Consider the following 17066-nt stretch of genomic DNA (forward strand, 5'->3'; position numbering starts at 1 on the left):
GACAGGATAAGATTATGACCGACCACTAATATTCAATAATTAGTGACGGATCACGATTACGACCTGTCACTAATGACCTCGTTAGTGCTGAGTCGTAATCCGTCACTAACGATACCTCATTAGTAACATGATCGAGGTGACGAGTGTAGAATCTATCACTAAAAGACTTTTTTCATATAGTGATTTAAACAGAATTTTCGCACAGAGTTGAACGACTAAATTGGGGTGATGACTAATTATTGAACTGTAGATATGGTGATGGATTAGAAGAAAGGGAGAGGGGGTGGGGGCGCTTGCTTCTCTTCTGAAAACGTCTTATAGCGAGAGCACAAGGATGAGACGACAACAACCCTATTTGACACAGCTTCTAAGAGTGCTAACAAATAGCAGGATTCTGCAAAAAAACTTATGAGTATGCAGAAGCGGACATTGTCTTGATAATAAGATAACACTTTATCATCGTATCCCACAAGTAGCATTATGCACAAGCAAAAACTTTGCTAAATGGGGCTTTTGTTGGGTGGTTTTGCGTTGCCCTTGAATTGAAGTCGGTATCTAGTGTGGCTGGATGTAAAAAAATCAGTTGGTGGGAGTCGGTATCTAATGTGGGTGGATGTAAAAAATCAGTTGGGGTTAGTGTATCACTTTCTTTAGTAATCTTTATTCTTTTCCGTTAAAAAATCATCTATAAACTCTAAATGCAGACTGTCCCTACAAGAATGCATGCCATCCAAACATGAGTAACATATAAACTCAGCTGCAAACACATTAACACCGAAAAAAAGTGACCAGCTGTGTACAATTCGGCCATCAATCGAAAAGAAGGAAATATTCCATTCCAAGAATAACTGAGCACATGACCGTGGAGCCCTAGCTTTTAAACCTCGATGCTCCTCTACGTCGAGAACGAAAAGTTTGCGACCGATCGCAATCAATTGTGAGCTATGACTGTGCTCCAAAAAGATGAGGCATGTATCTTGGGGGCGACGTGACATCGTCCTTGCTCTTTGTGGATAAATTCTTTTGACTTTGCAATTGCAACAGCTGACGGTGCTCTCGCTTTCTTTCGATTTTCAAAGTAAAAGATTGAGCAGGAGCAGCCCTTCCTCCAGAAGATTTTCAAAGCGTTTGGTGGTGCAGAGCTCCGATCCGGACCTGTTTGAAATGCAGAAATTTCATAGAAATGCGATATAAATTCAAAATGAGGTCCCAACAACCGATCACTCGTGCTTTAATAAGCCAATATGATTATGCAAAATTTGTCAAACCTTAAAACAGTAAAACCAAAAGAAACTAAACATTTATGTGGCTGATTTGGATTCGCCGGTGGAATCAGCGTATTCCTCGGTCAAGTCATTTGGAATTTAACAGCAAGTTGAAGATTATTTTTTGGCATGAATTACTTTATTTGCAATGACATTTGCATGAAAAGTAAGGTTGTTTATCTTGGCAAGTAAACACACGTATCAGCTTGTCCTAAGTGTCAACCACATTATACAGTAGATAGATAATGCGAAACATGAAAACGAGATTCAGGGGAATTTGACATTTGAGGAGAAACGATGACCTGAAAATAAAAAAAATATAAATTAGGTTTCCGAAAGATCTCTAATCGATTATTCTAATCAATATAATATGCAGATAAATATTGTGGATAACGCTACTTGACCGTGGCCGCGTGACAAGGTACCAATTCAGTGTTACGTTTGAGGCTTCTGCTCCATAGGATTGTGGCAAATCTTTGTTCTGCAGCTGCAAGCAGACAAAACAATAGTTTTCTAAAAATGCAGCACAATTTGAAGAAACGGACACACCCACCTCTCGATCTTTGTTGTGGCTTGACACAAGTAGTGTAGCAGTAGACATCAGCACCAACCAGGTATCATCAGATCATTCAGCCCAACCATGTCGATCCAGAAACATTTGCTTTACTGTAAAGAAACTGTAACAGCCCATTTTTCCTAGAAAATACCAATGAATTTTTTTCCAAAGAATTAAATAATAAATTGATCTTGTTGTCTTTGATCAGGGTCTCCTAGTCAATTAAATACATTAAATCAAAAGCAAAAGTTAATTAGAGGAAAGAATAAAAGAAATATCAAAGAATACATGTGTTGATGATAAGATTTGGTATTTCCGACTGGTACCGTGACTAGATTCTTATTTCCAACAAGATTTGGCTTAATGGACGACTAGATGAACAGTCCCGTGATCGGATGAACATTACCGCAACCAGATGAACAATGCTATGATCAGATGAACCGTAATTTCTGAGTGATGAACAGTGCTCCGACCAGATGACCTGTGGTTGTAAAGCCGACTTGTGATAATCGGCTCAATGGCATGATGTATCAATGAGTAGAGATAGAAATTTAGAATGGTTGCACAAGCGTATAAAGCAATATGAGTTAGATAAGAACGATATTTGTGAGGTCATTGAGGATTTAGATGAGTTAGATAAGTTGGGTCAAGATTTTTTATCGGCCGATCTATTAGAAAAAGTTGATATATGTGATGGTAGTATTCCAATGCCGATGTTTGTAAATAAGAATATGAAAGCCGATTACAAGGCTAAAGTAATCGAGTTACTTAAAGAGTACATAGATTGTTTTACTTGAGAATATCATGAGATGTCGGGACTTAACCGAGGGTTAGTAGAACATCGGTTACCTATCAAAACAGGATTTAAGCCTTATAAACAGCCCCTTAGAAGGTTTAATTCTAATATGTATGATCGGATCAAGGAAGAAATAGACCGATTATTGAAAGCATAGTTTATTAGGCCATGTAGATATGCTGATTAGATTTCAAACACCGTCCCAGTGGAGAAGAAGAGTAGCAGTAAGTTACAAGTTTGCATAGATTTTAGATATTTGAATAAAGCTACTCCTAAAGATGAATATCCTATGCCTATAGCCGACATGTTAATCAATGATACTTCAGGACATAGAATAATTAGTTTTCTTGATGGTAATGCTGGGTATAATCAAATTTTCATAGCCGAGGAAGATATGTCTAAAACAGCTTTTCGTTGTCCTAGTTTTGTTGGTTTATTTGAGTGGGTGGTTATGACATTTGGGTTGAAAAATGCCAGTGCTACTTATCAAAGGGCTATGAACTTAATTTTTCTTGATTTCCTTGGTGTCATATTAGAAGTATATATTGATGACATAGTTGTTAAATCGGATGGTAATGATTCTCATTTAGCTGATTTACATTTAACCTTTGAAAGGATGTGTCGATATGGTCTGAAAATAAAACCACTCAAATGTGCTTTTGGTGTGTCGGCTAGAAAGTTTTTAGGCTTTATTATACATGAGAAAGGCATAGAGATAGATCCTAATAAAATACAAGCTATACAAAAGGTTCAGGCGCCTACTTGTAAAAGGGATATGAAGAAATTTCTAGGCAAGGTGAATTACGTGAGAAGATTTATATCAAACATGTCCGGAAAAGCAGTGCTTTTTCACCTATACTTTGGTTGAAAAATGAGATCGAATTTACTTGGGAGTAGAGCAGCAGCATGCATTTGATAAGATTAAGAAATATTTATCTACTCCTTCGGTGCTTCGGGCGCCTAAAGCCGGATTACCTTTTTGGCTATATATTGTTGTGGGAGATAATGTGATTGGTGCTGTTTTGGTAGAAGAAGTTGATGGTAAAGAGCATGCAATCACTTATTTGAGCCGATGCCTTTTGGAAGCGGAGACAAGGTATGTCTTTATTGAAAAATTATTCTTATCGCTACATTATGCTTGCACAAAGTTATGGCATTATTTTCTATTCAGTACTTGTGTAGTAGCATGTCAAGCCGATGTGGTGAAATATATGCTGCAAAAGCCAATTTTGAGTGGTAGAATTGGTAAATGAGCTTATGCACTTATAGAATATGATTTAGCTTATGAATCTTTGAAATCTATGAAAGGCCGAATTGTAGCTAATTTTATTGTTGACCATCGGATCGATGATAAGCATAATTTAGATATCGGCTTTATATCTGTTAAACCATGGAAGCTTTATTTTGATGGTTCGGCTTGCGAGGTTGGATAAGGTGTTGGTATTGTTTTTGTGTCACCTAGAGGTGCTGTTTTTGAATATCTTGTCGTCTAGAATCTTTTTTAACCAATAATCAAGAAGCTCTCTTGTTAGGATTAAAAAATTTAAGCTCTATGTGTGTGAAGAACATAGAGGTTTTTGGTGATTCGTTGCTAGCTGTGCAGCAAGTTTCTGGTAATTATCAATGTTTCGACGGATTACTAAATAGTTATCTTAATAAGTGTCTAGATATTATTGCTATTTTAGATGATTTTACTATCAATCATGTGTCTAGAGGTAATAATTTCAGAGGTAATGATTTAGCATAACAAGCATCCGGTTATCAAGTTGGTAGAGGTAAATTCTTTGTGATTGAAAAACCGATGCTTGAAAGTGTTGATCTTTGTATAGCCAAACATGAATTTTTGGGTTCGATTGTATCTTCTTCATTGGGAGAGAATGTTGAAGTTGCTAAAATTCAAGACTGGAGAAAGCATTTCATTGATTACTTGAAAGGTAAGAGTGTCGATAGAAAGATTCGGCGGCAAGCTTTCAAGTATACATTATTGAATGATGATTTGTATCACTGGACTGTGGATGATGTACTTCTCAAATACTTGGATTCTGATGAAGCTAGGATTGCTATGGGAGAAGTGCATGAAGGCATATGTGGCACGCATCAATTAATACGTAAGATGAAGTGGTTATTGAAGAGAGCTAGTTTTTATTGGCCTACTATGCTTAATGATTGCTTCAGGTATTATAAAGGATGCGAGGTATGTCAAAAGTTTGATGATATCCAATTAGTTCCTGCTGCTATGATGCATCCTATTATCAAACCATGGCGGTTCCGAGGTTGGGGTTTGGATTTCATCGGCCAAATACATCCTCCATCGTCTAAAGGTCATCGCTTTATTTTGGTGGCTACTTATTATTTTACTAAGTGGACTGAAGTTGTTCCTCTCAAGAACATGACACATAAGGAGATAATTGACTTTATTTTGGAGCATATTGTTCATAAATTCGGCATTCCGCAGACTTTAACTACGGATCAAGGTACTTCATTCATGTCGCACCAGGTACGTGAATTTGTCAAATCATTGAAAATTAAGCTTCTTAATTCATCTCCTTATTATGTTCAGGCCAATGGTCAGGCCGAGTCTAGTAATAAAATTTTGATTAAGCTTATCATGAAGAAAATAGAGGAACATTCCAGGAGATAGCATGATGTTCTATCGGAGGCTTTGTGGGCAAATCGTATATCTAGACATGGTGCCACTACAGTAACGCTGGATGAACTTGTTTATGGACAAGAAGCCGTTTTACCTGTTGAAGTGAATCTTAATGCTTTGAGATTGGCCGAGCAGAATAACCTGTCGGCTATGGATTATTATGATCTAATGATGGACATGATTGATGAAGTGATGGATGAAAGGTTAAAGGCTTTGAGAGAGATCAAGAAAGACAAGTTGAGGGTAGCCAAACCTACAATAGGAAGGTAAAAGCAAAGTCATTTCAGATTAGTGATCTTGTGTGGAAAACTATTTTGCCTATAAAATCGAAGGACAACAAGTTTGGCAAATGGTCTTCAAGTTGGGAAGGTCCATACAGAGTTGTAGGTATCGTCTCTGGAAATTCTTGTTTGCTAGAAAGTTTGCAAGAAGAGAAACTGCCTAAAGCTATTAATGGACGGTATTTGAAGAAAATTTATCCGAGTGTATGGCAAGATGCTTATGAGAAATATGGCCGATGTATTGGTTACCATCATCCTAAGGGGTATTCATGGCCGATATCTTGATCATTGTCCTAAGAAAGTTAGAAGGGAGATGATATGTTTTTCAGTGAGCAAGCTTCACCAAAAAACAGAGGGGCATATGTTGATGACAAAATTTGGCATTTTCGACTGGTACCATGACTAGATTCTTATTTTTGACAAGATTTGGCTTAATGGGCGACCAGATGAATAGTCCCGCGACCAGAAAAATAGTATCGCACACAGATAAATAGTGCTCCGACCAGATAAACAGTAATTTCTGACTGATAAACAGTAACTTTCGGCCGATGGTCACGGCCAATGACCAGGCAACCAGTGATCATGGTTTGTTCCTGCAGTTGGTCTTCGGACGAATGGAAGAGTTGGTCGAATTTAAAGAAGTTTGAACTATATTAAAGCGTATTCGGGTAGATATATGGGAGTTTTATGTGTTCAAATAGGAAATATATGTTTGTTACAGAAAGTTTGGAGATCAGGTAGACATAGCTGAATTATATCTGTAAGTCTTGTTCAGTTTGAATTAGGAGTCCTAATCTCTTACAGCTAAGACCTGTTACCCTTTAAATATGAGAGGGCCATGGCCGATTGAGGATATCAACCAATCGATCAAACACAATTTACATTATCTTTCGTCTTTGCCTAGCTCCCGTAGTCCCGTTCTTTTTTCCCATTTATATTGCTTCCTGTTCTTGATCTCGACAACCAAAGACAAGCCATCAGCCATCCGCGCTTCGACGGGGTCCCTCCCGAGCGTGGGTGACGATGAAGGTCCGACGATACAGTGTCACAACCAGGGTATCCTGGGTACTGCTCGCCGGATATTGTACACGAGGTGCTCAGTGTGTTGGCATGCCATGTTTTTGCGTCAACAATAGGAAAAAAACAGAAAGAAAAAAGATAACCCCCAGGCTGAAATTCTTTTCCTCGGTCCATCTCTCCTCTCCCTTGCCTAGTACCCCGCCCGGCCTACCTCCTTTTTCCTCCCCCTTCGGGAGGCGTAGTTGTCACCACCTGAGCCAAAATGCTGCCTCGGCCCTGGTGCGCCGCCCCGACACACTTCCCCCTCTCCCCACGCGCGCCCCTGCTCCCCCTCTGATGGGCTGATGCCACCTTTGGTCCAACTCCGTGCTCGCTCCCCTCTCCCTCTATCACGTGCTCACACGGTGCCTACCTATCAGCGCCGTCATCTACCTCCTGATCCCCTTCCTTATTCCACCTGCACATTCCAAATCTCCATTGATCTCGCGCACTGAGTGAAGGAATTAAATTGCCAATTGAAGTTGAATATAGAAACCGCAGGCAACACAATTACTACCAACCATTTCTGTGACGAACTCGAACAACATGCATGTAAACCTCCGCATGACCACTTGAGCTTCACTAAAATCTAGCCTGTCTCGGATCCACTCCTTAGCCTATAATCCCCTGACCCTTATCGAGAACCATGTCACTCTTGTAATAAAAAATATTTACATTAAATTAATAATATTATATTATATTATCATCAATAAAATCTTCATATATTAGAATTGATTCCTAACTCAATACATGATAAAGAGACCAGGCATTTGTACATAAACAAATGGCCTACATGATGCGAGGTCAGCCGCATCCGTACATTATTGAACTCATCACGAGGACATTTGTACACATGACTTCTGACAAAAGCAATAATATCTATACTAGTCAAACGAGTTACAACACTATCGAGCCCCTCAAATAGCTCATCACAAGGATATTTTCACACATATATGACTTCTGATAAAAAGCAATGATATCTAAACTAGTCACACGAGTTACAACACTGTTAGAATATTTGAGACGTGGAGACTTTCCCAATCTGTAAATGAAAAAGACAGGCAAAACTAAGTGAAAGCTACATCGAGTATATCACATGCTACAATCGCTTTGCACTGTGTAAAGTTACAACAATCTGCATTTCATCTATGAAGTATTGCCCTTCTCCACTTCTAGCAATGGTGAAGGGCTCAGCTGTAATGATGCCTGTAGTTCCACCCTAATGTCCCATCATAAGGCTCATGCAATCAGTAGAAATGTTAAACCCCAATATTCTGATGACCGAAACCTAATGGTATTTATCCTTGATTATCTTCACTATCTCTTCAACTCTCTTGATGATTTTAGGGTTCATCAAGTCTCTTGCCAGCCTAAGAAGAGTGCCTTCTCTGCTGTTACAATATGCATGAACTATAGCTCTTGCCCAAGTGTGCAACACCTCTGGACTCCTGCAACCTGCCAGGCAACAAGCGACATGATGGCAGCTTAAGAGTTCACATGCTTGCTGAATGCTATAATAATTTTACCTCAAATTTTGTGATGTCAGTGCCCTTTGCAGCTGACCAAGCTTTCAAAAGCATTAACACTAATGCAGAATCTAGTTCCTTCTTCTCAGCCAAGTCAATCTTTCTACAAGCAGCATCTACCGAAGGTGAACTAAGTATATATTTTAACTTCAATTCAGCAGCATTCAAAGCTTCAAGACTCCCAGATGTATCATCGTGGGCTTGTAGAGCATCTACACAATCATTTCCAAGCCTTGCCAACTCTACAAGCAAATAATGCAATATGTATAAAATCATGAATCAGGAGGATTCAATAGGCGAACAGCGCAAAGTAAAATCTTTATCTTCAGATTACACAACTCATGAGACTGAAGGTACCATAACAATTCTTGAAACCGAAAACTAAAAAAATGCCAACAAATTCTTCAATAATCCAGAGAAAAAGAGAAGGATATATAACGTTAATTTGGTGGGGCCTAATTATATAGGTTAATCAAATAATTTCTAGAGATGAATACTAATTCAGGTGTTAAGATTGTACAATGGACGCAACTCAAACTCCTTCAGGTGTTAAGAGTTGTACAACATGCACAACTCTATTTCATCTACGAAATAAGATATGTCCTGTCGCACCAAAAGCATCAAGAATAAACAGATAGTGTCATTGTCTCCATTCTATTTATATTATTAGGAATTAGCACACTACTAAAGCCTCATGTTGGTATTATCGGTGTATCAGGAACCAGGGGTCCCTGAATCCCGAGGCCAGACCAGCAATCCGCCACATAGCGCCATCCCGCGGAGTCTCTCCCGCAAGGTGAAAAAGATCGAGTCCCGGAAGAGGGCGCTCGGGGCCACAGTCGGTGGCCCTTGAAATACCCCAGTTCCCCGATGATCCACGGAATCTAAGTACCGAGAAGAAAGTGCTCGAGAAGGTGTACGGTAACCTCCGAGTACCCTAGTCCCCCGACGACCAGGAGAGCTAAGTACCGGGAGAAACGTGCCCGGAGCCGCTAGCGGTGGCCCCTGGGCATCCAAGTATCCCGAGGACCCACTGAAGGAAGTTCTGGGAGAGAGTGCTCGGGGTTACGTGCAACAGCCCCCGAGCACTCGGTTCCCCAAGGATCCGTACAAGTGTGCCTGGGAGAGAGTGCTCGGGGAGGTGAACAGTACCCCCGAGCACTCGGTTCCTCGAGGACAAGAAAGGGCACTCTCGGGAGAGAGTGCTCGGGGAGGTGAACAGTACCCCCCGAGCACTCGGTACCTCGACGACCCAGGGAGCCCCCTTGGCAGTGGCCCCCGAGGGGCCCACCGATAAGGTGTCAGCCAGTCAAAGGCCCAATGCCGCATTTAAAGAGCGTGCGTGGCCTGTCACCTCCAACTGCTCCCGCCGCGCTCAGCGTCAGTTGCTGCCACGTTCTGGCAGAGAGGCGTGGGGTTATTAATTGCACGGGTTCCATCCTGTGCCAATCGGCCCTTCTCGGGATAATGTCGTAAGAGCCGAGGCGTTCCGTCTGCCGCGCTGCTGTGGCAGGGGAACAAGATAGGGCGGGCACACCGGCCCGCTCTGCAGCTGCCCGGTGGGCCCCCTCCATGGCGCCCGTTGCCAGTGCATTTATGGTGACAGATGACCGGGCGTGCGACGCATTTTCCACCCCCGGTCACTTCGCCCAGAGGAAATGATGACGCCCGTCGTAAGGGCCGAGGCGTTCCGTCTGCCGCGCTGCTGTGGCAGGGGAACAAGACAGGGCGGGCACGCTGGGCCGCTCTGCGGCTGCCCGGTGGGCCCTCTCCACGGTGCCCGTTGCCAGTGCATTTATGGTGATGGATGACCGGACGTGCGACGCATTTTTCACCCCCGGTCACTTCGCCCAGAGGAAATGATGACGCCCTTTCCATTTATGGTGTCTCGAAACTCGTGCCCCCCTCCTGTTCGGGGCACGTTGCTGCCGGCGGGTATTTAAAGCAGCCGGCGGCACAGAAGAAAGCAAGTGCGAAAGAAAGCAAGTGTGGAACAAAGTGAGGCAAAAAGAGGACACACAAACACAGACAAGAACACAGCACAAGAGAAACAACGGCTGAGAAGTGAACAACACGAGACAGGCCGAAGAACAAAGAGCCCCAGGTTCTGAGATAGACCAACATTCTTGTAACCAGCAACTTCCTTGAGGGACTTCCTCAGGGCATTTATAGTATCCATACAGGAGTAGGGTGTTACGCCCCCGTGCGGCCCGAACCTGTCTAAACTCCAGTGCATTTACTCCTTTCCGCATCAGATCACCCCGCACCGCCGCCCATCGCATTCATACCCCTTTATTTCTCAGGCGAACATATTCAGGATCATCCTCCCGGCCGAATCTCTAAAAAGGGGTCTCCCAGGATCCCTGTGACAGGAGTTCACTCTCCGACAGCTGGCGCACCAGGTAGGGGGGAAGCATCCCTGAATCTGTTTGTTTATTTTCTTCCGCAGAAAAAATGGCCGATGGTCATCGCCTCCAGCGTTCCGGCTCCAGTTCCAGCGGGGAAATGCAGCCCCTCGCACAGGAGGCCCCAGTCGCTGCTGCGTCCCAGCAGCAGCCGCGATCTGCACGCGCGGCGTTCCCCTCCCAAGGGGACCAGGGTGCTGGGCCCAGTAGGGCCGCCGCCGCCGTCGCCGATGCACCATCCAACCCCCTGCCGGTAGCCGAAACTCCAGCCGCCAGGTCCGCGTCCGGGCGGCGCCGGGTGTCGCTCCGGCGTAGGCTCGCCTTCGGCGAGGCCAGCCCAGGGAGTGCACTGCTTGCGGCGCACTCTCTCCTCAGGCATCCGCCAGTCCAGGCAGTGGGGGAAACCTCAGAGGGCCGCTGGCTCCAGGAAGTCGTTGCCCTGGTCGGCACTGCCCGCCGTCAGGTGTTGGCCGAGAGTTCCCGCGCCACCGCCTAGCGTGGCACCGCTGGGACCGGCCCATCGTCAGGTGGCATTCGCGCTGGCCGGGGTGCCTCCAGGCGGAGCGCCGTCCCCCTGGCCGCTTCCGGAACCCAGGACCTCCGCTTACACCTCAATGAGCGGAGGGGCATCGAAGACGCGCGTGTCACTCTCGAGCGCCAGCGGGAGACCCGGCAGGAGGCTGAAGCTGAGGATCAAGCTTCCTCTTTGCCGGCCTATGATCACCGGGGCTCCCCAGCTCGCCAGCGTTCACCACCCAAGGGCGCCGCCCGCGCCACAGGGCACGGCACCGGTTGCCGTGCCTTCACTAGTGAGCTCCGCCGAGTCAAATGGCCCACCAAGTTCCACCCCGAGCTGCTAGAGAAGTACGACGGGTCCATCGACCCCGTCGAGTTCCTCCAGATATACACCACCGTTGTCCAGGCGGCTGGTGGCAGCGAAAAGGTGATGGCTAATTACTTTCATGTTGCCTTGAAGGGCTCTGCCCGCTCTTAGCTTATGAACTTACCCCTAGGGTCTATTAGCTCCTGAGCACCAAGAGTTCGTCCGGGAGCAGGTCAGCAAGCTCCTTGACGCCGGATTTATCCGAGAGGTCCTCTACCCCGAGTGGTTGGAAAACCCAGTTATCGTCCCGAAGGCCAACGGCAAGCTCCGCATGTGCGTGGACTACACCAATCTAAACAAGGCTTGCCCCAAATATCCTTTTCCTTTGCCCCGCATAGATCAAATTGTAGATGCAACTGCGGGATGTGATCTTTTGTGTTTTTTAGATGCAAACTCTGGTTATCATCAGATTCGCATGGCCATAGAGGATGAAGAAAAAACTGCTTTTACCACCCCGGTGGGGATTTATTGCTATGTGTCGATGTCTTTTGGTTTGCGCAACGCTAGGTCTTCTTTCCAGCGCGCTATCCGCATCACCCTTGATTCGCAGGTTGGCCGCAACGTCGAGGCCTACATCTACGATCTCGTGGTCAAGTCTCGAGACCGCGCCACCCTGCTCGAAGACCTTGCCGAGACTTTCAATAGTCTCCGCACTACCCGCCTGAAGCTCAACCCCGAGAAGTGTGTCTTTGTGGTACCTGCGGGCAAGCTCCTCGATTTCTTGGTTTCCAGCCGAGGGATCGAGACTAATCCAGAGAAGATCCGGGCCATCGAGCAGATGCGACCCCCGGCTCGACTCAAGGAGGTTCGGCGTCTCGCCGGCTGCATGGCGGCCCTCGGGCGCTTCATCTCCAAACTCGGGGAGTGGAGGCTCCCCCTCTTCAAGCTTCTGAAGAAGGCCGGTCGTTTCGACTGGACGCCGGAGGCCGAGCAGGCCTTCCGCAATCTGAAGAAGTATCTCACCTCACCACCCGTGCTGGTGGCCCCGTCCGAAGGCGAGCCACTGCTGCTCTACGTGTCGGCCACCCCTCAGGTTGTGAGCATGATGCTGGTGGTGGAGCGCGATGAGTGCACAGGGTCAGGTGCTGGGTCCCAGCTCCCGGCCGCCCCCAAGCACTCCCCCGTCCTCGCGGCTCCCCCTGAGCAGGGGGTCGAGCCCGAGCGCTCGGTTCCCCCCGAGCAGGGGGATGAATCCGAGCACTTGGCTCCTCCCGACCAGGGAGTTGAGCCCGAGCACCCGGTCAGCCCCGACCACGTCGCCGAGCCCGGGGGCTGTAGCAGGCCCTCAGGTGAGGCCGCAGTCCGGGCCCGCCGGGTACAGCGACCGGTGTACTTCGTTAGTGAAGTCCTCCGGGAGGCCAAGACAAGGTACCCCCAGGCTCAGAAGCTGCTCTACGTCGTGCTCATCGCTTCCCGGAAGCTGCGCCACTACTTCCAAGTGCACAAGGTCTCGGTGGATAGCACGTACCCATTGAGGCCCATCCTCCAAAACCAAGAAGGCACCGGGCGTGTAGTCAAGTGGGCGGTGGAACTGGCGGAGTTCGACCTGCACTTTGTCAGCCGCTAGGCGATCAAAAGCCAGGCGCTCTCCGACTTCGTGGCAGAATGCACGCCCGTCCCTGAGGTCGTTCCAGAAGAAATCTCCACATATCCCGGGCACGATGCGCCCAGGTATTGGATTATGCATTTCGACGGTTCCATCACGCTGAAAGGCGCGGGGGCCGGAGTGGTTCTCACCTCCCCAACGGGTGAAGAACTCCGGTACATCGTGCAGCTGCAGTTCTGCGCATCCAACAACATGACGGAATATGAGGGCCTCATCGCCGGCCTCCGAGCTACGGTGGGCCTCGGGATTCGTCGCCTCCTAGTCAAGGGAGACTCCCAGCTGGTGGTTAACCATGTGTCTAAAGAGTACCAGTGCACGGATCCTCAAATGGCGGCGTACGTGGCGACAGTCAGGAAGCTGGAGAAGCGCTTCGACGGCCTGGAGCTGCGGTACATCCCTCGCTGCGACAACGCTCTGGCCGACGACCTCTCCCGCTTGGCCTCCTCCCATGCGCGCGTCCCTGCCGGAGTCTTTGAAGAAAGACTCACACGGCCTTCCGTCCTGCCTGCCGAACAGGACAAAGGGGAAACCTCGAGCTCAATTCAGGGGACCCCGGCGGCGCCCTCAGTGGGAAGCCCTGACAGGGTGCCGCCGTCTGGCGAGTGCGCTGCGCTTGCTGATTGTTCTCAAGATGCTTCGTGGATGGACGAGATCCGAGGGTACTTGAAGGAAAAGTTCCTCCCCGGGGATGAGGCTTCTGCCGAAAGAGTTGCTCGGCAGTCCAAACGCTATGCCATAGTAGATGGGGATCTCTACCGGCGTAGCGCAGGCGGCATTCTCCTGAAATGCATCTCCCAGGCAGAAGGCGGTGAGCTTCTCACTGAGGTTCACGAGGGCGAGTGCGGTGGCCATGCATCGTTCCGCACGTTGGTCGAGAAGGCCTTCCGGCAAGGTTTCTACTGGCCTACAGCCCTCCAGGATGCTTCCGAGCTGGTTCGGCGTTGCAGAGCGTGCCAGTTCCACGCAAAACAGATTCACCAGCCAGCTCAGGCTCTTCAAACCATCCCCCTGTCATGGCCTTTCGCGATCTGGGGGCTGGACATTCTGGGTCCATTCCCCCGAGCAATCGGGGGCTATGAGTACCTCTACGTCGCCATCGACAAATTCACCAAGTGGCCGGAGTCGGTTCCAGTCATCAAGGTGACCAAGAACACGGCGCTCCAGTTTATCCATGGTATCATCAGTCGCTTTGGTGTCCCGAACCGGGTCATCACCGACAATGGCACGCAGTTCACAAGTGCCCTGTTCGGGAACTACTGTGAAGACCTCAGCATCAAGCCCTGCTTCGCCTCTGTCGCTCATCCTCGGAGCAATGGGCAGGTCGAGCGCGCCAACACGAAGATACTGAAGGGGCTCAAAACCCAGACCTACAACGTGCTCGCAAAGCACGGGAAAGGGTGGATCGATGAGCTGCCAGCCGTGCTATAGGCCAACTGGACCACGCCAAGTCGCGCTATCGGGGAGACTCCTTTCTTCCTTGTGTATGGCGCTGAGGCGGTCCTCCCCTCCGAGCTCACTCTAGGCTCCCCTCGGGTGCATGCCTACTCTGAAGGCGAACAGGAGCAGCAAAGGCGTGATGACGTCGACTACTTGGAAGAGCGCCGGCGGCGTGCCGCCGTCCGGGCAACTCGCTACCAGCAAAGCTTGCGGCGCTACCATCAGCGCCACGTCCGGGCCCGGTCTCTCGAGGTGGGGGATCTAGTTCTCCGATGCGTCCAATCACGCGAAGGAAGGAATAAACTGTCCCCTATGTGGGAAGGCCCCTTTACCGTGATCGGTGTCCCGCGAGAAGGCTCCTTCCGGCTGGCTGCAGAAGATGGGCAACCGCTCCCCAACCCGTGGAACATCAAGCACCTGCGCAAGTTCTTCCTGTAGATGGCCATGTTTGCAGGCTCAAGTCAATCAGGCCGGGGGCTTCCCCCCTCCCAAATTGACCGGGGGCTACCACTAACTGGGTAAGTCACCCAACCTTGCAAAAAAATTGTCAATACAATATGTATATCAATGTGCAATCCTTATGTCAAATTTCATTTTTCGGGATTCCATATGTTTAATCTGTCTGGTGAGATGCTCGATTGTGCGAGAAAAATTCGCTCTCATTTTTCCCGTTGATAAAAGAATCCCAATCGGTATGCACGCAGACAGTTGCCGCTGACTTACGTCTGTTGTGGTAGGCTGTGGTGTTCAGTGTCGTGACAGTCTCCCGGGCACTACCGAGTCCCTGGGGTTCTCGGGTAATCCTATCGCTCGAGCTGCTCGAGTAGTCCGGAGCCTAGGCCCCAGGGGCGGGCTGTCGATGCTCGGTCTGTTCTGTCATACCCGGGCGCCACCGAACCATAGGACCTCTGGGTTATGCCTCTGCCTGCTCTTGTCTGCCGGTCTGGGCATTCGAGAGGTCTCGGATCAAAAACGAGAGCAGTCTATAATGAGTACCACGCTAACAGAGCACACCAAGCAAAGAATTTCTCTATTTTTTCTCAAGTCACAGATCGACAATCAAAAGCAAAAGCAGCTCGACCGCGAGGGCCTCAGTGCCCAGGTCGCTGCTCGGCCCTGAGGGACCTCGGGTGGTCCTACCGCTCAGGCGTGAGTGGTCAGGATCGCCTGATCCCGGGCTCCTCATGCGCCCCTTGGTGCTCGGGCGCCCCGGCCGTGGGAACCAAGCTCCCGGGCACCCCGAGCTCGGAGCGCATACCCCTCCTGGATCGGTTGGCCAAAAAGCTGACAGCTGTCCGGTGAGTGGTTAAATTCAGACGAATTTACATTCAGTAATATTTTGTTCCCGAGTCGTCCTAGGGGGGCCCTCGTACTCTAATCTGTTCGGCGAGATGGTCTCCTCGCGCACAAAACCCTGCCACGTGTCCACTTTTTCCTAGAATGACAGAACGATCCGTAGAAAGGTGTACGGTACGTACGGTAATGTCCGATCGAAGTCTTTCATGGTGGTCGTGGTGTTCGGTCCGCTTAAAAGGCCCCGAGCACTACCGAGTCCCTGGGGTTCTCGGGTAATCCTATCGCTCGAGCCGCTCGAGTAGTCCGGAGCCTAGGCCCCAGGGACGGGTTGTCGGTGCTCGGTTCGGTCCGTCCTAAGCCCGGGCACCACCGAACCGTGGGGACTCTTGGTCGCATTCCCGCCCGCACGTGTCTCCAGTCTACTTGCTGAGTGGTCACAAAGTGGAGAAGTGTTCACCGGTCATGGCGTGCTCCGTGCTGGATCGATCTATCTCCCGAGCAAGGAAGTTCGTGCCTTTGTCTTTTGACCCAGCCGTCGTGGACTTGCGAGGGCTCGGGGGCTGAACGCGCCGAGAAGGACAGTTCTCCTCGGGGAAGGAAAGGTCGGGTTCGGTCCGACTGAGTACTCCTCGGGGCATCAAGTGAAAATAGCAGAAACTTCATCAAGCACTCAGAAGAATACTGGAGTTGCGACCCCAAAGAAAGGCTTCCATTATATTCAAAAAAAGGACAGCTATTTTGAGGGATCACTCCCATATTTACATCAAGACAAAGAAAAAGAAAAACTACAAAAGCCTACTCTAAGTCGGAGCCCTCGCCGCTGCTCCCCAGGTCTGGAGTCGACGGTGCCTCTCGCGTAAAGCAGGCCGCCACTTCGGCGGCGGTGCCCTGAACTGCCTCCCGGGCGACCTCCTCCTCGGCTTCAACCACCCCTTCCCGAGCTGGTTCTAGCGGGAAGTTCGGGTCCTGGCTTCGGTAGCAGGCCAGGACATGTTCGGCCACTGCCTGGGCCAAACCACGCCCTTCCCGGGCGGCGAGTTCCTGGACGGCCTGGGGCAGCGCCTCGAGGCACTAGCTGATCCTCTGAAAGCCAAGGGCAACCCGGCCGAGGCCAATCCCCTTCACCTCCACGTCGACTCGCCCGAGCCCAGCCACCCTCACGGACCACTGCATCTGCCGGAGGATGTCTTCCATCATCCACTTCACATTGGCTCGTTCGGTCTCGGCGGCCTCGAGCTCCTCCGTCGCGCGCCGCAGCTGCTCCTCGAAGCCCTGTCCCCCGGCCGCGCCGAACGCCTGGGCTTCA

The 17066-nt window shown here is 48.9% G+C and overlaps 1 long non-coding RNA gene across 1 annotated transcript; it reads right to left on the reverse strand.

Moving 5' to 3' along the window:
* Positions 1 to 7465: 7465 nt before the first annotated feature.
* On the reverse strand, positions 7466 to 8821 carry LOC133918812 (uncharacterized). The gene is made up of 2 exons (XR_009909843.1): positions 8134 to 8821; positions 7466 to 8062 (listed from the first exon to the last, which is right to left on the reverse strand). It is a non-coding gene; the product is annotated as an uncharacterized LOC133918812 (long non-coding RNA).
* Between the last annotated feature and the right edge of the window lie 8245 nt (positions 8822 to 17066).

The sequence above is a fragment of the Phragmites australis genome, chromosome 5 (assembly GCF_958298935.1).
Source record: "Phragmites australis chromosome 5, lpPhrAust1.1, whole genome shotgun sequence".
Classification (NCBI taxonomy): domain Eukaryota; kingdom Viridiplantae; phylum Streptophyta; class Magnoliopsida; order Poales; family Poaceae; genus Phragmites; species Phragmites australis.